The sequence below is a fragment of the Adiantum capillus-veneris genome, chromosome 4 (assembly GCF_014529385.1).
Source record: "Adiantum capillus-veneris isolate H3 chromosome 4, ASM1452938v2, whole genome shotgun sequence".
In the NCBI taxonomy this organism is placed as follows: domain Eukaryota; kingdom Viridiplantae; phylum Streptophyta; class Polypodiopsida; order Polypodiales; family Pteridaceae; genus Adiantum; species Adiantum capillus-veneris.
Window position 1 is genome coordinate 110841819 of NC_140934.1, and position 8853 is coordinate 110850671.

An 8853-nucleotide genomic window follows, 5' to 3' on the forward strand; every position below is an offset into this window, starting at 1 on the left:
AGCCATGTGTCCTAAAACATAAATAATTAGAAAAGCACTTAATTCCATTAGAAAAATTACATATAGTTAAAGTCAAACGGAATAAATGACAATGAGTGTTAAAATTATTTTTTAACTAAAAGAGAATTTTAGAAAAACAATTTACTAAGATTTAAAAGTACTACAAAATAAAGTATCCATAAAAAAGTAAAAATCTTCATCAAAAAACTCAAAAGGCTAAAAAATGAAATAATGTATAACTAAGGGTAGAGGGGGTGGTTTGTACCCCCCCCCCCCCCCCCCCCCCCTTGCAACCTTGGATTCGCATGTATCCATTTGAAATGACCGGTCGCGGTCATAGGAGCGGTAATAAACCCGGTAATAGGCGTGGTAATAACTGGTGCCTAAAAAAGGAAAGAAGGCAGAGTATGTTGTGTTTTTGCAGCATACCCTGTGTTCTTGCTCTTCTCCATCGCTCCCAAGATCTCCTTTAAGAAGCCCCCCCCCCCACCTCTCACTTCCCCCTCTTTCCTTCTCCAAGCTTCTCAAGTTTCCTCGAAGAGGGTTTTGTCCAAGTTTCGGCAAGGGGGTATTCCACCATCATCTTTGGAAGCTGAACCTAGTCGAAGCTCACAACCGTGCTACAAAGAAAGAGGTAAACACAAAAGCACATCCCCCCTCTTCCTCTTTTGTTTTCTACTATACACGCACACACACACACACACACACACACACACGCATAAATCCAAAAAAATCAAGAATACATAACATACCTCGTTCATTAGGAAATGGTTGATTGGCACCGCTTGTTTGAAATGGTTGCTTTGCTAAGCACGTTTGAAAATGGCTACTTTGCTACGCACGTTTGGAAATGATTGATTTGTTAAGCACGTTTTGGAAATTATTGTTTGGATAGTGTTAGATAGAAATAGAGAGAGATAGAGAGATAAATGAAGAGAGAGAGAGAGAGAGAGAGAGAGAGAGAGAGAGAGAGAGAGAGAGAGAGAGAGATGTTAGATAGAGAGAGAGAAAAAGATAAAGAGAGTGAGAGAGAAAGAGGATAGAGGTAGATAAATAGAGAGAGATAATTAATGAGAGGGAGAGAGATAGAGAGAGAGGAAAATTGGGCTCCAAAGGGATACCTGAGCAAATAGAACCAAGATTACCTTCAAGGCGAGGACGCTTTGTTGAATGAAGTGCTTGCTTTACATGAAGGCGCAGACATGACTCTGAGAAGGAGCTTCCGCTTCGTAGTTCAACTATACGACTAAAGGGGAGAGCGAGAGAGAGAGAGAGAGAGAGAGAGAGAGAGAGAGAGAGAGAGAGAGAGAGAGAGAGACTCAGTGAGAGAAATAGAATTACTTATTGCATTACATTGGAATTGTAATGTTATGATCAATTGATCACTTAGACGTTGAATGTAGGTGCAGCCAACACAAAACGATGGCTACATTTACAACCGTAACATATATATATGTGTGTACATATATATCTGTTTATGCATGTATGTAGGCACTAAGTACGGAAGCATAGCACCCGAAGGTTAGACGCTTCCTCTTGGGTATAGTCCTTTTTTAATCGTGGCGTTGCGGTCATTGATCCACTCATGCATGGATTACCGCAATGTACCTTTTGTTTTACCATGGTTGAGACTGCGATGATATCTAAAGAGGTGCAGTAGACCTTTGGCACTACTAGCCTCTACTTAGGTCTACTAGTATGTATATGTATCTACGTGTTTATGTGCTAATATATATATCCTCTTGGAGAGAATTGTAATGTTACAATCAATTGATCACTTAGACGTTGAATTTAGGTGCAGCGAACATAAAACGGTGGCTACATTTACAACCATAACATATATATGTGTGTACATATATATATACTTATTTATGCATGTATGTAGGCACTAATTACGGGAGCATAGCATCCGAAGGTTAGACGCTTCCTCTTGGGTATAGTCCTTTCTTAATCATGGCGTTGCGGTCATTGATCCACTCATGCATGGATTACTGCAACGTACCTTTGGTTTTACCATGGTTGAGACTGCGATGATATCTAACGAGGTGCAGTTGAACTTTGGCACTACTAGCCTCTACTTAGGTCTACTAGTATGTACATGTATCTACGTGTTTATGTGCTAATATATATATCCTCTGGGAGAGAATTGTAATGTTACGATCATTGATCACATAGACATTGAATCTAGGTGTAGCCAACACAAAACAATGGCTACATTTACAACCATAACATATATATGTGTATACATATATATTTATTTATGCATGTATGTAGACACTAATTATGGGAGCATAGCAACCGAAGGTCAGACGCTTCCTCTTGGGTATAGTCCTTTTTTAATCGTGGCGTTGCGGTCATTGATCCACTCATGCATGGATTACCACAACGTACCTTTGGTTTTACCACGGTTGAGACTGCGATGATATCTAAAGAGGTGCAGTTGACCCTTGGCACTGCTAGCCTCTACTTAGGTCTACTAGTATGTATATGTATCTACGTGTTTGTGTGCTAATATACTTGTGTGTGTATTTATAGATGAGTGAGTAGGGTGGAAAGATTAATCTTATTTGCTCTTTGTAATGTAGATGTCAGACGAGAGACCAACTGGTGAGAAGCAGCCAACTAGCTCTTCTTTTGGTTGGTTCACATCTCAGGTGGGCTCCCACCCGGGGTGGACCTCGCCTCCAGTGGACCCGAGTCTTGAGTTGGTGAGAACAAGCAAAGAAATAAATAATGTTTCTACGTAGTTAATCCTAAACCATGAGTGTCATGACTCATAGGTTTTCTTTTTGTTATTTGCAGGCATGGCCATCCTACACCTTCCCTTCTCAGATTCCTCCATCGGTCGTAGATCCTAACCTACAGTGCGCTATCTCTTTACGAGAGGAGTACCTCGATTTGACGGAATGACGAGGAAACTGACGCACCTGTGCTAGACACACATGGGCTCTACTACATGGTTAAATATGGTGGAGAGGTGGATTGCGGCACAGCACAGGGAAGGGCATTTCGACGCCATCTACAAATTCTTATACATTCAACATATAAGAATTGTTTTATAAAGTTTAGAGACCAACAGCCCAATCATGCACGATACATTGTGGATGCTCTGTTAGCTAGATTTCCAAACGCCCCCGATCAACATTTTTCACAACAATGGTTGGAGAGCTACATAAAGACATTTCTAAAAAACACGCAGTCTAGTGTGCGGCGCGCAGCAGCCAACCAGGTCAAAGATCCAGACAGGAGTTACCGCGGTGGCACCATGGCAGACACGGAGTGGGAGTGGGCAATTCAAGAGAAGAGCGATCAAGCTGCAACGGGCTCATCATACAGACAACAACGCAAGGCTCGCGCAAGACAAACTCCCACGCACTATGGCTCAGGAGGCAAGGGAGCTTGGAAGGATAAATATGTAAGATTATTTGAAGTATAACATCGATCAGTGATTATAAATATTGTCTAACTTAGGAAAATGCACTCTCTCGACCAACTAGAGAGATGGTCAAGTATAAGGAGTGACATACAGAATTTGATACTTGGGATGGTTGTTTGAAAATAACCACATCTCTTGCGAGCAATTCAACACGGCGATTGGACCACTACAAGCGATAATAAACAAGTAATTTTGTATCAATTGTTTTGAGTTGTGGATAATTGTTTAATTTGGTTTAAGTTTATGTAGAGTCAAAGTGATCCAACATATGTGCCTGTTGGACGACGACGAGATAGAGGAGGATTAGATAAAAAATTGTTTTATCAAAACTTTTGTAAAGTCCCAATGTGGCACAATATATATACAAGTATTTACTTTTTATTGTAACTTAAAGGTGCTCATTTGGGCCACCCAAATTTGGATGGCCCAAATGAGCACCTTTATTTTTTAATTGGCGTGTAGCGGCAATAGCGCGGTAATAACAATGACAAAGGTCGCAGTAATAGAAGCGGGTATATTGCCACAACTATTACCGCTCTTATTGCTGAGAAACCACTACCGCGTTTATAGCCGCGGTTATTGCCGCCCCCACAAATTTTTCTCTCTCCTTTTCTCTTTGTTTTTCCGCGGCAATGTTAGCGGTTATAGACAACTACTCTTATATTGATAGCCGCCCCACCAATGCCAGGAAACCATTTGGCACTACCCATTGGAGCGGGCCAGTGCTGACTGTCAACCGTTCAGCTGCCCTAGCTTCTTTATATAGGTGCTGCTCTGACTGTGTGAGAAACATTGCACTATAGGGTTGTCAACCTGTGTTGACTCTCCTATTGCACATCACTACAATATTTTCCTTTGATGCTTCTCTACTTCCACAATGAGGGACAACCATTATTTCAAATAGAACCACTATTAAGAGCTGCAAACATTTTTTTCACTGCTCATTGAAGCCGGCTAGAAACCTCCCACAACCAGGCCATTCATCTGCTGCATGCACCACGCAATAGGTATTAGGATCCATCGGACCGTACTTGGTGAGCCTCTAGCATGTGCAGACATTTCCACACGAGCAAACATTCGATGCAAACCATGAGCAATTAATGTTGAGCTACTCAATCTAAAAGTTCAAGATTCACATTTATTTTATTCAGCCTTTGGCCTAGAGCCATTTCCAATGGACAATAAATTCCATATTTTGATCATCTTGGACTGGAGGATCTCTCTCTTTAACACAATTAAACACAAAATAGAGAAGCTCTTTAGTTAACCATCTAAGAATCCCAATAAAGTCTCATTACATAGAAGATATGGCGAGTTTTCTTCTCCTAAAAGTCATGTCTGGTTATTCCTAACACTTTGCATGACTCTCATGGGAGAGAAGGATAATGAGAATGAGAGAGAGAGAGAGAGAGAGAGAGAGAGAGAGAGAGAGAGAGAGAAGGGGGGAGGGGAGAGTGATTTGGAGATAGCTTTGGGGTTCTAAGGATCATCTGTAAGCTCATAGAGAGCTTATCACTTGTAACATATTTAAGATTGTATGAACGAACCAATGAAACTTTCCCCAAAGAGAGAGAGAGAGAGAGAGAGAGAGAGAGAGAGAGAGAGAGAGAGAGATGTATCTACCATTCAAATAGTTGTGGAGTCTTGGAATGTGAATCAACCATGAAACATTGCCCCATGTCATAAAACCATGTTGATTTCCTACTCTACTCAAAAGCAAGATAATAGCTCTCTTGATAGAATGTGAATATACCATTGTGAAGTTGTTGTATGTGTTTCTGTACTCTAAGGAGGGGTGTTGCGAACTGTCTCTCAAGAATTTGTGCATTTCTAACCATAAGAGTTTATCACTTTTTGTTTCTTGAATTTATGATAATCATATTGTTAATATTTTTGAAGCAAACGTCGAGGCATGTTATGAGCTTCTAAAGGGTATTTTTTTCTTTTTTCAGCAGCAAAGCTACTTTAACAAATATTGAGAGAAACCTTGTTTCATCCATTGGTTAGTGCACAGATTCTTTGCTGGAGGCATTGTATGGCTGAGGTTTTAGTGCAAACCACCGACTAAGGCCACATGGTAATTCTTTTGTGCAAATTGCTCATATAGGCAACACGGGTTAATTCTTTTTACGTAGGACCACTAATGTAGGAAACATGTATAATTACTTTTGTGTAGATTGCTATTGTAGGCAGCATCCTTAATTCTTTTCGGGCAGACAGCCAACATAGCAAGCATGGTTAATTATTTTTGTGTAGAGTGTCAATGTAGACATCATAATTAATTATTTTTGTGTAGAACTTCAATTGAGGCAAGCCTGACTTTAAGTGTGCACATGTAGATTGATCACCCAACATTGTTTTTCAAACATTATCTATTATTTGAGAAGGGCTGCTTTTGAGCCTTGGGCCATGGTTTGGAAATTGGCAATGATTGGCATGATGGTTAATGGAGGCATGTTTGGAAATTGTCCATGATTGGCATGATGGTTGATTGATGGAGTCAAGGCTGGCCAAGATTGACATAACCATTGATGGAGGCATGTTTTGAAAATTGTCCATGATTGGCATGATGGTTGATAGTGGTATGGTTTGGAGGTTGGCTAGACTATGGATATCAAAAACACGGATCAACAAAGAACATCTTTGCAATCAATAAGACACATGTTGCACACATACATGATGCATGTGTAGTTTAGAATACAAGCCACACATGACATTTTTTATTTTAACATTTTTGCTACACTTGATCCATATCATAATATGACAAGATTCTAAAATTTGTTCTTTTTAGTCTCTGTTAATAGCTTCTTTTTTAGGATTGTACATCACAATTGAGGATAGTTGCTTTCTCAACCAGTTTATGCATGTTAATTATTTGCATTAAGTGTGTCTATAGGTGCATAACAATGCTACACAAAGTAAATTGAGGCTTGGCATGGATCACTCTTGTCCTGTAACAAATCTATAAGGGTACTCTTGCTAAGTCAGTGTGCTGCAAATATGGCAACTTCTAGAGTCAATTTTCTTGGCTCATCCGCACTAATTTGAAATAATTTGACCCAAATAAAGTGGTTCGGGCACAACATTTGCACTTATTTAAGCTCAAGGGTTCAAAATTTTGAACCTTATTCATCCTCCTTTAATATTGTCATATTGTGGTTAAAACATATGTTCCATATTTAGATTTTCCCCTCACAAATTGTTTTTTGACCTCTTTGTAGTCCAAAGCCTTGGCCGATATCCTAGATATAAACAATTATGACACAAGAATCAAGAATATGTAGATAACGGAAAACATGCTACATTTTATATAAAGCACAAATATATTGCACCAAAGCTAGTTGAAACAAAACGATTGAGGTTTATATTGCACCAAAAACAATTGAACAAGGATTTAAATTGTACCAAACATTGTTGAGACTTAAACTGCACCCAACTATATACAAGTAATCCAACATTGAGGAGATATACAAGGTTAATAAATTTTCATGAGTCATTGGAAGGACAAAGGTGATCTCTGTCTACAATCAAAAAACAAATGCAATGAGAACCGAGAAGGCTAAAAATAAATCAGGGTGTTTGGCATATTCATTGCATTTGAGAGGCCCTTATCTACTGAGATAAATAGCTTGCCTTTATAAATTTCTTCTACACAACGTCTTAGAGGGCTTCCATGTATCCAACAACATTCATTAAGACCATTTACCTTGGCAATTTAATGGACTAAGAACTTTTTCTTAAGAGACTAATTTGGATGAATTTTTGGGGGGCTCCCATTCTTCCAAGAGCTATATTTCAAATTTCAAATTGACACCTCCAACATAGTGAAATTACAACAAAAAAGACATTTGAAACTGGTGTATAATAACCATATTAACATATCTAAGGAAGCTGTTGATGCATAGTTTTTGATATTTCTCTACAAACAGTGAGTATTTATGTAGACATGATGATAGTAGTCCAAACATTAAATTTGTGTCCCCACCTTATTGGGATGTAAAGTATGTAAAGATCTTTGACAAGATCTTTCAACTTATGTTAAACGCCCCAATTCGCCATTGCCAAGACAGTTGGCCTTCCTACACCCGATTGCTTGTCTAGTGTTATGTTTGAACTAAGAGAATGAGGGGATAGTGGTTGGTGAAGATGCACTTTGAGACCACCCATGGATATTCTTCATTCTATTTCTTCTTGATCATATCTAGGAAGCTAGGTGGTTGCAAGGTTAAGAAAGGTAATCTTCTCTTAGTATTCAAAAGTATCACAAGAAATTTGGCCAAAATGATTTTTGCTCCTTTTATTACATGCATTTTCATAGAAGTTTTCTTTGATAAGAAATGCTTTGGATTGAAAAAAAATTGATGATTTCTTTTGGATACTGACATTATACAGTTATATGCATATTTATGGGTTATCTCAAACATTTTTATACGGGTATTCCCATGTTGTTCAATATACCATTTTTTGTATGTAACTTGCATAAAATATTATTTGAGCCGTATAATTCAACCTAGAGAATAAACAATTCTAGCATTTGGAGCCCTAATAAGAAACGATAGAATAGGTGTCTATTTAATGTACCTCCTTATAACTTGGTGGCTTATTGAGCAAGGGTATTAAATAAGCACCATATTTAGGCTCCTAGGAATCTGTAGGGTGCTTTGTTGATATGAAGCAAAGATGGAGTGAAATAAATATGCAATTCGAGGAAAGGTTAGACAAGTGATAAGTTTCTGACTATCATGTGCAAGTAGATCTGTCATCGTCAACCAAATCATGAGTCCAAAAATAATCGACTATATTTCATCTTAGAGGCAAATGCTCTATGTCCATGCAAATTGAGTATCAAATATTTTGTAGAGTGGTCAATCTCATGAACCAAGCATATCAAAGTGAAATAGGATATCCACAGATCTTCTTTGAAATGTGCAAAGAGGTTTAGGGATACTCAATATCTCACCATTTTGAAAAAATAGTAGTAGCTAAATGAATGATCATATCCTTTATCTTTACCAAATGTAATTGGTCAAGATAGATTCATAGGCACCTTGAGACATTTCCTCTAGAAAAAGACAAAATATGGTCCTAGGTATCCAATTTTTGGCACCTTATTAATTTGGTTTTTGGCGGTGGCCTATGGTAGATGTCCTGACAATCCTGTAAGATCTCTGACCCAATCACAAGAGCACCCTTGTACCACGAAATGAATACAATGGAATAAGTTACTATTTTTAGCAGTTTTTCAGATTCTGTCAGTGCCATGATGTTTAGAATGTTATGAAGCTTCAAAATGTGAATTAAAATAATTTTTGTGTAAAATTTCCAAAAATAGTAAGTTTTTGGTCACCCGAACCGTCCAGTCTCGACTGTCTCGAAAATCTGCACCCGTACCCCGAATTTGAAAAAAATGCATTTTC